This window comes from Vombatus ursinus, unplaced genomic scaffold (assembly GCF_900497805.2).
Source record: "Vombatus ursinus unplaced genomic scaffold, bare-nosed wombat genome assembly UNPS02014785.1, whole genome shotgun sequence".
Lineage (NCBI taxonomy): Eukaryota > Metazoa > Chordata > Mammalia > Diprotodontia > Vombatidae > Vombatus > Vombatus ursinus.
The window spans coordinates 15,159,822-15,173,074 of NW_020954563.1; positions in this window are offsets into that span (position 1 = coordinate 15,159,822).

Below are 13,253 nucleotides of genomic sequence, written 5' to 3' on the forward strand. Positions count from 1 at the left end.
TTTGTGGAAGTCTTCAATGTGAAACTAAGAAGCTTATATTTTATACTATAAGCAACAGGGAGCCACTGAAGGCTTTTGATCAGGGGAGTAATGTGGTCAGAATTGTGCTTTAGGAAGACCATTTTGAAAACCTACACAGTGTGTAGGAAGTGTCAGACCCATTGGCCAAAAGCAGTACTCCTGAGTATAGCCTGAACTAGATTAAAATATAATTGGGAAATGTTTAACAAAATAAATAAAAATACAATACCACATAGATAATGTGAATTTGTGGTTTTCTGAGTCAACATGTGGCCCACAGGAACCGATTTCTATTTGAGTTTGACACACTGGTGTAGGAATAGAGCTAGAGAGGTGAAAGCCTAGAAGGAGGGGCACCAATTACAAGACTATTTTATTCATTCAAGGAAAAAAAATGATGAAGACTTGAATTATGGGTTACTGATGTACCAATCCTGTCTCACTGTAAAAAACAAAAACAAAAACAAAGTAAACAATCCTATCAAAGGAGGAAATTAGGCTAGTCTGCCATAACCTGTTCTTGATAAAGTCATAATGGCTCTTGGTAATTACCACTTCCTTTTTTATATGCTCACAGACTACAAGATTTCAGCTAGATTGTATAGTGGTTATAGAGTTGGACTTGGGGTCAAGAAACCCTGAGTTCAAATCCTGCCTCAGGCACTTACTAGCTGTGTGACTCTAGGCAAATCTTTTAACCTCTTTCTGCTTCAAATGTTTACAGATGTTTCCTCATCTGTAAAATGGGGATAATAATAGAACCTATCACACAAGATTGTTGTGAAGATTGAATTAGATATATGTGTAGAATGCATTGCAAACCTTAAAGCACTATGTAAGTGCTAATTATTATTATTAGCTTTGTAACAGAATCATAGGATCAAATATTTAGAAGGAGACCATTAAGGTCCAAGAGGTCATTAAGTCTAACCTCCTCATTTTACAGTTGAGAAAGCTGAGCTACATAGAGTTACTTTTTCAAGGTCACACAGGTACAAGTGGTAGAAATAAGAGTCAAACCCAGGGCCTCTACCTCCAAATCTGGCACTCTTACTACTGCTTATATTTCAGAATTTTACCAGGAATTGAAGTCAAGCTCATTAGTGTAAAGATTGCAGATTCCATTCAATTCCCTTTTCTCAGAAATAGGAACCACCTTTGCCCTTCTCCAATTCTATGGTACCTCTTCTGTTCTCCATCACCTAACATCACTAACAGTGACTCAGAGATCTCATCTGTCAGTACTTTCAGTGCCCTGGGATGTAGGTCATCTAGCCCAAGTTCCTTGAACTCACCAAAAGTAGCTGGGTGTTCTTACTATCTTCTGACAGCTTACATTTTTGTCCTGTCCTTTCTGATCCAAATGTATTCTCCTCGGAAAAGAAAACAGAAGCAAAAGATTTGAGTAGTTCTACCTTCTCTCCACCATCAATGATCATTTTTTAAATTCTCCTTCCTCCTTCAAGCAGGAGGTTCTATCCCTTATTTCATCCTCTTCTTTTTCCTAACTCAGGAAGAAAAACTATTTTGTTGTCCTTAGCCTAACCTGACAATTTTCTTGAGAAAATGTGTTACGTTTTTGAATGAGTCATGTTACCGGCTCTTGCTTCTATCTTTTGTACATGTCTTTTAAAAATCCAAGAAGGCAGATAGACAACCCCTATTTTCTCCTCCTTTCTGTTTGTGTTTTCAGGATTTCATTCTTGAATCTTTCCATCCTTGTGGGCTGACTTGCTTAGAATTTGAGGCCATAGCTGTAGGCCCTTATTGTAAGTTGTTTAGTCATTTCAGTCATGTTCAATTCTCCATCACCCTGGGGACCTCTGTCCATGGGATTTTCTTGGCAAAGACACTGGAGTGGTTTGCCATTTTCTTCTCTAGTGGCAAACAGAAGTTAAGTGACTTGCCCAAGGTCACACAGCTAGGAAGTTTCTGAGGCTCAGGTCTCCTGACTCCAAGTCCAGCACTCTATCCACTGTACCACCTGGCTGCCCCACATAATACATTGTTGTACAGGCCAGTACAAAAATAAATATACTAGCTCATACTCTCTCTACCTATCCTTTCCTAATACTCTTCACTACCCTGTGGTGGCATGCTAAGGCTTTAAAGTACCTGTGTTGTTGACTTGTAAATTAGATATGAATCTGCATGCCACTTCATGGATAATTTCTGTCCTATTTTTTTATATCATCACAAACAGAAAATCCCCTAGGCTTAGCTCCTCTGTTTTAGCATACCCCTCAATTCCCTACCTCCCTTTCTCTTTATGGCCTGCTGTGGTAGGTTGGGCTGATCTGGAATAAATTACTGTTTACATTCAGTCCAGGTGCATCCAGCCTTTATATTAACTAGGATTCTAGTGGAAAGAACAGTTATCTTCTGATATCAGAAGGCTGAAATTCAAACACTCTCATTGGTCATACATAGATCACGGAGTTTAAAGTAGGAAGGAAACTTAGAGAGTATTTAGTACACTTCCTCATTCCACTGAGGGGAAAATGAAGAGTCAGTGAAGTAAATGACTTTGCCCAGGGTTCCACAGGTAGTAAGAGAGATAATATTCAAACCCAGAGCTCCAGACTACAAATTTGTTATTCTTTCCATTACACCAGCTCAGATACTTGCTAACACTTGCTAACACTTGATAAGCAACTGTTCCTTTGGGAGCCTGATGCACCACAGCTCTAAATTAAGGGGGCTGGACTAGATGATCTCTAGTCTCATTCCCTTCTAGCTCTGACATTCTGTATTCTGTGTTCTAAGATTCCCCATCTTGGTATGATATTCTATGGTCTAATGCCCCTTTCAGCTCTAATATTGTGTTCAACTTCATGTCCTAAGGTCACTTCCAGCTCTGACATCCTATGTTTTATGGTCTAAAGTTCCTTCCAACTTTCATATCTTATGTTCTATACTTAAGTTCCTTCTGGCTCTGATGGGTTGGGGTTTCTTCCAATGCTAACATTCTATGTTTTGAGGTTCTAGTTCTGACTTTCTATGTTCTCTATTCTAAGGTCCTTTCAAACTCTGACAACTTATGTTCTAAGGTCCCTTCCAGCCCTGACATTCTATGGTCTATGATTAAGTTCTCTTCTAGCTCTGATGGGCTAAATAGAAATCCCTTGCCCAGACTTCATGGGGGAGCTGTCCAGTTCTGAAAGGTCTTCTTTTAATTGTACATGAAAAAGCAATGAACATGAAAGCATTGTAGGGGGAAAAAGCAAAAAAGAAGAGAAAGTCTCTTCTAAGGCAATTTTATGTTCTGTATTCTAAGGTCCTTTCCAACTCTTGACATTTTGTGTTCTAAGGCCCTTTCAAGCTGGACCTCTTGTGTTCTAAGGCCCCTTTTGACCCTGACACTCTATGTTCTAAGGTCCCTTCCAGCTCTAACATCTTATGTTCCCTCCTAGATCTGATGGGCTATGGCCCCTTCCAGATCTAACATTCTATGTTCTAAGGTCCCTCCCAGTTCTGATATTCTATGTTCTGTATTCTAGGGTCCTTTCTAATTCTGACATCTTGTGTTCTACGGTCCTTTCCAGTTCTGACATTCTGTGGTTCTGCAAGATCAGCTTGTGTCTAACAAGAGTTTGTGGTGCACATTTCATTCCCGTTGCTTCCCAGAGGTCCCTAGGCTCTGTCTCCCTGGAATGGATATGCAGCACTACATTTGGCTTATGTGTAGATCCTCTATTATTCATAGCACTCGGATCTCAACAAAACACACAGAGTGGGCCTGAAAACTTTCACGTTTCCATCCGCTAAGTCCCAGCCCTCCCTGTCTCTCCCTATACCTTTGCATTTGATCTTCTGCAAATTTGCCTCTTTGTTCTTTCAGACGGAATCATGTTGCTGAGGGCTCCTGGGGGCCTTTGGTGGCAGTTACAGTCGCTGGAATTTTTTGAAATAAAGTATAAAAACCTCCTCAGATCAGGAAGCAGGACCCCTCCAGGTGTAACGTCACAACCTGCAAGGAGACAATGGTGCAGAGAAAAGTACATGGCTGGACCCAGGATGTAGCTGAACAACATGGATTGGTTAATGAGAGATCACTGGAGCAGACAACCAGGCTCCCTTTGCCCATTCTGTCACTACTTGGACAAATCATTTTCCATTCCTGTGATTTCATTTTCTTGACTTTAAAAAGGGAATGGATACTTTTTGTTCCAAATGTCTGTACCTGGAAATAGCATTTGGGTCTGCAGAGTGGTTTGAGCCCTCCAATGGACAAAATCATTTAATTAAAGCATCTCAGAGCTGGAAAAGACTTCAGAGAAAAACTGGTCCAGCTGTTAACAGGAACACCTCATGCAGTACTTTTGGAAAGGCAATGTGGTGTAGTGGATAGAGCACAAAATTTAAAGTCAGAAAGACCGGGATTCAAATCACACAGACTAGCTGTGTGACCCTGGACAAAATAATTCCTTATCTGTAAAATGAGGAGAGGTGGACTTGATGGTTTCTAAGGACTCTTCAAGTTCTAAGTCTGTAATCCTTTGATAAATAGCCATCCAGGCTCTGCTTAGGAAATTCTTCCAATTTTTCATAAAATTTCAGAATTGGAAGGGGCCTCAGAGGTCTCTAGTGCCATCCAGAATGGAACAGGAATCCCCTTCACATTCGCTACTTAGAGTTGTATAGCCTCTACTTGAAAACCATCAGTCTTGTTTCCATATAATGAACCAAAATCTATTTTTCTGCAAATTCCTTTCATTGGTACTAGTTCTGCCCTCTAGATCAAACAAAATAAGCTTAACTCCTCTTTCCCCTTCATAACCCTTCAAATACTTACTGGTAGCTATCATGGGCACCCTATGCCTTCTCTCCTCCAGGCTGAAAGTGCCCATTTCTTTCCATGAATTTTTGTATGAAATTGTTTTGGGGCCCTCACCAACCTGATTAACCTCTGGCCATACTTCTTCACATCTCTCATATCTCCCCCTTTTTCTCTGTTCCCACAGCTACTGCCCCAAGCAAGTTCCCATCACTTCTGGCCTGGACTCCTGCAATGGCCATGTAATTAGTTCTCCTGGCTGATCTCTTCCCACTCCAGTCCATTCTCTGCACATCTGCCTTAAGTACAAGTCTGACTATGTCACTCCCCTACTCAATACACTCCAGTGACTTCTTATTGCCTTTAGGATAAAATACATACTCCTCTGTCTGGCCTTGAAAGTCAATAGTCAATAGATATTTATTAAGTGCTATTATGTGCCAAGTGTTGTGCTAAGCAATGGAGATACAAATAAAAAAGAAAGAAAGACAGACAGTCACTGCCCTCAAGACACTTACAATCTCATGGGAGAAGACAACACACAAAAGGAAGCTGTAAAGGCGGGGTGGGGGTGGGTTGGGAATGTGGAGGGAAGTAATGAGGTATGAGTACCAAGGCTGATGATGTGGTTTCCCTTCACAACTTGACCCCAACCTACATTTCCAGCCCTATTATAAATTACTCTCCTGTCCACACTCTGTGCTCTATCCTAACTGACTTTCTTGCTGTTCCTCACACATAATGCTCCATTTCCTATCTCTCTACTTTTGCATTGGCTGTACCCCATGCCTGGAATGCCCTCCCTCGTCACTTCCACCCCTTATAGTCCCTTATTTCCTTGAATATCCATCTCCTCCTCTAAAAGATCATGCTCATTTTCTCTGGGTAGTTGATCCTTGGTTATAATCCAAGCTCCTTTGCCTTACGGAATATCATATTCCATATAATCCCTTATTTCCTTCAAAACTCAAAGTGCCTTCGAAACTTCAAGTGCCACCTTCCACATGAAGTCTTTTCTAGTCCCTCCTTCAGCTACCAAACCCTACCCCCCAAAGCCTTGCCCTTCCCCCACAGTTATTTTGCATATCATTTTGTATATATTTAATACCTATTTATTTGTATTCATGTTGTCATCTTCTGTGATATAATGCAAGCTCTTTGAGGACAGGGACTATTTCTTTGTTGTCTTTGTATTCCCCAGCATCCAGCACCATGCCTGGCACATTTGTTGTTGTTATTGTTGTGGACCAGCTGTTCAGTCACATCCAACTCTTTGTGACCCCATGGACCATAGCATGTCAGGACTTCCACTATCTCCCAAAGTTTGTTCAAGGTCATGTTTGTTGTTCCCATGACACTATCTATTCATTTGATCCTCTGTCATCCCCTTCTCCTTTTGCCCTTAATCTTTCCCATTGTAGGTATTTAATTGAATCTGGTTGACTGATTGAGAAACTTGAGGTAGGAAGACTAATTAGGAGATTATCACAATAGTCCAGGTGAAAGGTGATGAGGTCCTGAACTGGCCTGGTGGCTGTGTGAGTAGAGAGAAGGGGATGAATGTAAGAGATGGTTTGGAGGTAGAAGCAACAAGACTTAGCAACTGACAGGATGTGAGGTATGGGGTGAGAGACAACGGAGAAGGCGATCACTCTGAGATTGCAAATCTGGTTGACTAGAAGTATGGTGGTACTTTGGACAGAAACAAGAGTTTGGAAAGTAGGGAAGGGGTTGGGAATAATGGTGATGACTTCTGTCTTAGTTACACCAACACCACTGTTTCCTTCCCATAAATGTGGAAGGGAAATCCTTCTATCTGAGTTCTTGGTGCAAAGAAAAGGGTTAGTTGGAAGAATTTTAAAATGCTCTATTCCACACTGAAACCAGTCCTCTTTGTTTATGCATCTTCAGAACACTTTAGGAGCATGAACAAACGTGTTGCCATGACATCACTGCAGTAATCAGAAAAGAGGCAGCATGGCATAGAGGCACCCTCACAGTCAGGAAGACCTGGGTTCAAGACATGCCTCTGACATGTGCTGACAATGTGAGCTTGGGTAAGTCACAACCTCCCAGTGTCTCAGTCAACTCTCTGCAATGTAAAGTTACAGGCTAGTTGCTATTGATCTCCATCCATTGGCATCACAGGTCTTGAGGTGCCCTTACCCATCTTCTTTTTTTTGTGAGGCAATTGAGGTTAAGTGACTTGCCCAGGGTCACACAGCTAGTGAGTATCATGTGTCTGAGACTGAATTTGAACTCAGGTCCTCTTGACTCTAGGGCTGGTGCTCTATCCACTGCGCCACCTACCTGCTTCCCCCCAACTTCTAAAAAGGAATGTCATTATGTATATGTATATGTATATGTATATGTATACGTAAAGATCTATGAAAAATGAAAGTTCAGCTTGGTCAGTGATGTCTTTTGTACACTTCATTCCTATAGTTCACAGATGTTACAGTTTGTCACTTGTTTGAAGACTGTTTCTATGTGCCTGCTCAGTGAAACCCTTCACTCCTGAGAAAAAAAGTGGTTGCTCATTTCTATAGCACTTTAAGGAATTCTCATAATGATCCCATGAGGTAGGTAGTGAAAGTCTTATTATTCCCATTTTACAGATGAGGTAACTGAAGCTTAAAGCCATAAAATTATCTGCTCAAAGTCACATAGCTGGTAAGTGGTAGGGTGGGAATTTGAACCCAGCCCACTCTTTCCAGATTGAATGATACTGCATGCAGCATGCCCACAACATGGGCCCACTTGAAGACAAACAGCCATGACATGCTCAATGCTTGGAACTCAAGCCCAAATCTTGGACTTGGAATCAGGAAGCTGTGAGCTGAAATCCTGCCTCAGACACTTATTTTCTTTGTGACTGTGAGCGAGTTGATTAACTGCTCTCAGCCTCAGTTTCCTTATCTGTAAAACAAATACTTACCTCACAGGGTAGTTTAAAGGGTCAAATGACATAATACAGACAAAGTACCTTGCAGACCTTAAAGTGCTTTGTAAATGTGAGCTATTATGTTCCATTTGTACTGTACTTCTGTCTGGGGCTGCTTGATTCTCAGATGAAGATTCCCTGGGCCCCTCCCAGTGCTAAATCATCCCTCCCAATTAGCAGGAAGGGCTCATTACTAAATCAGCCACCTTCTATTAAGAAGGGAAATCTATCTCTCCCCCTGATGCCCTGACATGGACCTGAGGCCATCTCTAATCATTGCCATAGATCAAGAAGGTTCAATTGGGGGAAGGGGGGCATGATTTATGCTCTTGCTGGCTGAGGTCCATACCAGAGCCCTGCTCCAAACCAATGAGGGGCCTGGGTGAATGGGAGGGCTTCCAAGGAGTACTGGCAGATGGGAAGTTGGCACCATTCCCCTTCCCAGTCAAGTTTTCTGCCCTCATACTCATTCCCCTCACAATTCCCTCAGCTGCTCTGACATGACGTCTTCTCAAAGGTGATGAAGAAACAGTTTTCCTCTGGTTCACTTTTGTCATTTCTGTCTCCTTCTTCAATAGACAGGATTTCCTGCTGGCCCAGAAGGAATATCATGAATGTATTTGGCACAAGCAACCAGTATGGAGAATGGGAGTATTCAGGGAGGCAGCCTGGTATAGTGGAAACCACACTGGAGCTATCAAATCAGGCAGCTAGGTGGTGCAGTGGATAGAGTGCCAGGCCTAGAGTCAGAAAGGCTCATCTTCCTGAGTTCAATTCAGGCTTCAGACACTTCCTAGTAGTGTGACCCTGGGCAAGTCACTTAACCCTGTTTGCCTCAGTTTCCTCAACTGTAAAATGAGTTGGAAAAGGAAATGGCAAATCACTCCAATATCTCTGCCAAGAAAACCCCAAATGGGGTCCTGAAGGGTCAGACATGAGTAAAATGACTGAACAACAAATGAGACAAGTCACTTCATCTCTTTGGGCCTCAGTTTCCTCATCTGTAAATTGGGGATAATAATACTTTTGCTATGAGAAGCAGAGTAATGAAGTGGATAGAGAACTAGCCTTGGAGTCAAGAAGACCTAGGTTTAAGTCCCCTCTCTGACGTATATTGTCTGTGTGACTCTGGTTAAGTCACTTAATCTCTTAATGGCCCCAGACAATTCTCTAATATTATAACTGGTAGAGATGTCTGTCTGCACTGGGAAAAGGAATTCTGTACCCACAGCTCCCCACACAAATGAAATCACAGACCTACCTCCTCTAGAGAAGTAAGACTAAATCAAATCAAAAGGGTTTTCTACCTATTTCATAGGGTGGATGGAAGAATCAAGTGCGTGTTGTTATTCAGTTATTTCAGTCATGTCCAACTCTTCATGACCCCATTTGGGTCTACGTGGCAAAGATACTGGAGTGGTTTGCCATTTCCTTCTCCAGTTCATTTTACAGTTGAAGAAACTGAGGCAGATGGAGTTAAGTCACTTGCCCAGAGTCACACAGCTAGTAAATATTTGGTGCTGGATTTGAACTCAGAAAGATGAGTCTTCCTGACTTCAGGCCTGACTCCACTGTGCTACTTAGCTGCCCCAATCAAGGGTATAGAAATAACATATTTCAATGTTAGCTTCAGGGAAATTTTGCTGCAATGTCATTTATACTTTATGACCTCTTGGCTAAAGCTATTCCTAAGGCTTCCTCACTTTCAATTTTCATCTTACGGCTGCCTTTTTTTGTCACCTTCTTCTCCAAGTAAGACAATTGAGTCGAATGGGGGTGGGGAGGAAAGCAGCAGTTACTGTAAACTGGAGGACCCCAGTTTCTCTCTCATTCTGGTAGGCAGCAAAGTGAAGCAGAGAGAGCCCAGTCCTCTGGGCTTGTATTTCTCAAACTGGCAGTTTTATTGTTGCTCCAGACCTGAGTGTATTGGAAGGAGAGAGAGCAAGGGAGAATTTAGGCAAGACCTTTTCATGGTAGAGAAATTTGGCAGAGTCCAGCCGCCTAGAAGTCTTCCCCCGGGGGTTCTGTATGTGTTCCCTTGCGTCGTGTGTGCCATTCTGAAAATTTTCACGTAGTATTGTAGGTTTTAGGCATGGAATCAGTTCATCAGTCAATAAGCATTTACTAAGTGCCTACTATGTGCCAGACATGGCAGTATGTGCTGGAGATAAAAAGAAAGTTAAAAGATGGTCCCTGCTCTCAAGGAGATCAGTCTAATGGGAAGACAACATGCAAACAACCATACAAGGCAAATTTGAAGTAATCAAAAGAGAGAAGGACAAAGGTGATAAGAACTCATGGTCAACGAGGAATCTTTGGTAATCCATGCCAGGATCGCAGGTTGGGGAACCCTGGCAGACACTGAGTCTGGGCCCTGACAGTGTGATCTGACATCCTGGCACTTTCTCCCCCTTCCCCTTCTGTCTGGGTTGCCCCATCTTTGTAGACTGTGACTCGACTTGCTCATCCCTGTTTCTCCCCAGCTCTCTGCCACTATTTTTGGTGCCCCCTGGATATCTTTAATCCCAGAGTCTGTCAGGAGCTGCCAACAGGTGAATGAGGATGCTCGACATAGCTTAGATTACTTTTTACGAGCCATTCACAAGACTGACTTAAGGGAAAGGGAAATTGATTAGAAAGCAGCAGGGAAATGACTCGCCCTATACCAATGTGTATAATAAATGTAAAATAACAACAACTATAATAATTTCACCAACACCTCTCATGTTGTCTAAGGACGTGGCAAATGCACAATTATAGACTAAATGGTGAAAAGCAACATTTGGCTGCTTTAAAATATCCTCCTTTGGATCATTAGTGGTGTGGGTGTCAATGAGAAGGAAATGTTCACTCAGCTCTGGGATTTTTCATCACCAGAGCCTGGCACCATGTGTCATGTGGATTTAAGAGGCAATGGAGTGTAGTAGAAAGAGCCAAGACCCAAGCTCACATTCTAGTTTCTTACACATAAAAATTGTGGGAATGTGAGTGAGACACTTAAACCTCTCTAACCCTCAATTTCCTCATCTATAAAATAGAGGTGATTATTTTCTTTAACTTCTTGGAGTTTTTGTGAAAAACAAGTTTTGGAAACCTCAAGTACTGTGGAAATGGGACGTCTTATCATTACCTAATCTCATAATTGGGATTCAAGCTGTGACACATTGTAAAAAAACAACAACAACAAACCCAAAACAAAACAATGGATTGTGAGTGACCTGGGTTCTAATCCTAGCGCACATGTATTACCCATGTGACCTTGGGCAAGTCACTGAACTTCCTGAGCCTCGGTTTCCTTATCTGTAAAGCAGAAATGATAATTATTGTTGTTATTCATTCCTGTCTGACGCAGGGGTTTTCTTGGCAAAGATATTGGAATGGTTTGGCATTTCCTTCTTCAGCTCATTTTATAGTTCAGGAACTGAAGTAAACAGGGTTAAGTGACACAGCTGAGTTTTCTGAACTCCAGACCCAGCACTCTATCCACTGCACCACCTAGCTGCCCTAGGAAAGATAATACTTTCCCTAATTACTTCACCATGTGGTTGTAAGCTAAAGGGCTTTACAAAAAGCTTCAAGTACTTATAGGAATGTGAGCTTCTCAACCTTTTACTTTTTCTAATCCAGTGCTCTGCACATAGTAGGCACTTAAATGTTTGTTGGATGGTCACATGCATGCCTAGAAAAAGACGGGCTAGAATTGTAACAAGAGCGAGATCCACCAGGTACTGCATTGATACTCCTGAGATATGAAAAAAATGCAAATGAAGGTCCCGAGTGTTAGGGACTTTTAGCATTAGAGCTTTTATCGAGAATTTAGGAGAAAATACAAAAAAGAATAACACAGGAAGAAAAAACACAGAGGGGCTGTAATGTGCACATATAGAAGAGGAAGTGTCTCTGTTAAGGATCCACCCCAAATGCTAAACAAAGTGTGGGGCTCGTACACGGCCCACAGGACTAGTCAATAGCAAAGTCTGTAGCAGAGCTCAGGAGTCACCAAATGACAAAAGGTCAGAGCTGACAGCAAGCAGTTGAGGAGGGGGGAAGGGGAAGGAAACCGGAATGGATTAAGCTCCTATTATGTATCAAATACTATGCTAAGCATTTTACAAATGTTGTCTCATTTGATCTTCAAGCCACAATGGGAAATAAATGTTGTTATTGTACCCATTTTACAGTTGAGGAAACAGAGGTAAGTGACTTGCCCAGGATCACAGAGTTTACAAGTGTCTGAGGCTTGATTTGAACTCTAGTCTTCTGACTCAAAGCCCAGTGTTCTATCTACTGCACCACCTAGCTGCCTTCCTAAGGAAGGTCCCTGAGGATGTTGAATTTCAGAGTTGAGAGGGCCTTAGAGCATTGTACATAGGATGTCAGATATGGCAAAGACTTTAGAACACCGAGCTATAAGAGATTTTAAAACATAGAATGTCAAAGCTGGAAGGGAATTTATAGTATAGACTATAACATGTTATTTTCCAGATGAAGAAAATGAAGCCCAAGGAGAAGTCTCTGGTACCTCTTTCCCCAGGTTCCAGTTCTATATTCAATACTTTGTTAACTGTATGGCTATGGGCAAGTCTTCCTTTCTCAGAGCTTTAGTTTCCTCTTTTGTAAAATAAAGCTAATATTTCTTACATTCCCTACTTTACAGTGTTGTGGAGGAAATGTGTTGTACATTTCAAAGCACTATAGAAATGTGGGTTGTTTCTATTATTTTTTTCTGCATATTATTTACAGTTTGCAAACTGGTGGTTTCCATGCTTCTAGTGAAACAAAACCAGGTTTGTGGATGCCAAGCAGAGAGATGGAGAGAAAGGAGGGATGAGGAGGGAGGAGGGGGCCATGCAACAATTAATCAATCTAACTACTACTGGGACCAGAGAAAGCCAACACTTGCCAGTGGGGATCGAGGAGCCAGGGCAGGAGGCCAGCAGAACAACTGAGTAGAAGGTAAAGCTCCTTTGCTGTATACAAGGGTGAGAGTTGAGAGGCTTCAGATCCTAGAAGTAGCAGATTAAGCCATCTGGTCTGGTCATGGGCCTGGCTTGGGGTCTGAGGGCCTGGCTTTCAATCCCTGCTCTGCAACTGACTTGGGCAAATCCCTTCACATCACATGACACCCCCCCCCCAGTTTCCTCATCTGTGAAATGAAAGGGTAGAACTTGTGGAATACTAGAAAGAGAATCATCTCTAGTGTCAGACAACCTGGATTCAAATCCTACCTCTTCTCCTTAGCACCTGTGTGACATGGGATAAGTCACTCAACATTTATGGACCTCAGTTTCCTCATCTGTAAAATGAAGGGGTTGAACTAGTAGTTTATTATACAGAATACTGGCTATAGAGTCAGAGAATCTGGATTCGAATCCAGTTTCTGATTCTTAGCGTCTGTATCACGTTGGACAAATCACCCAACCTCTCTGTGCTTCAATGTCCTCATCTGTTAAATGATGAAGTTGGATTAGAGGACCTCCAAGTTCCCTTTCCGGGTCTAGACCTAAGATC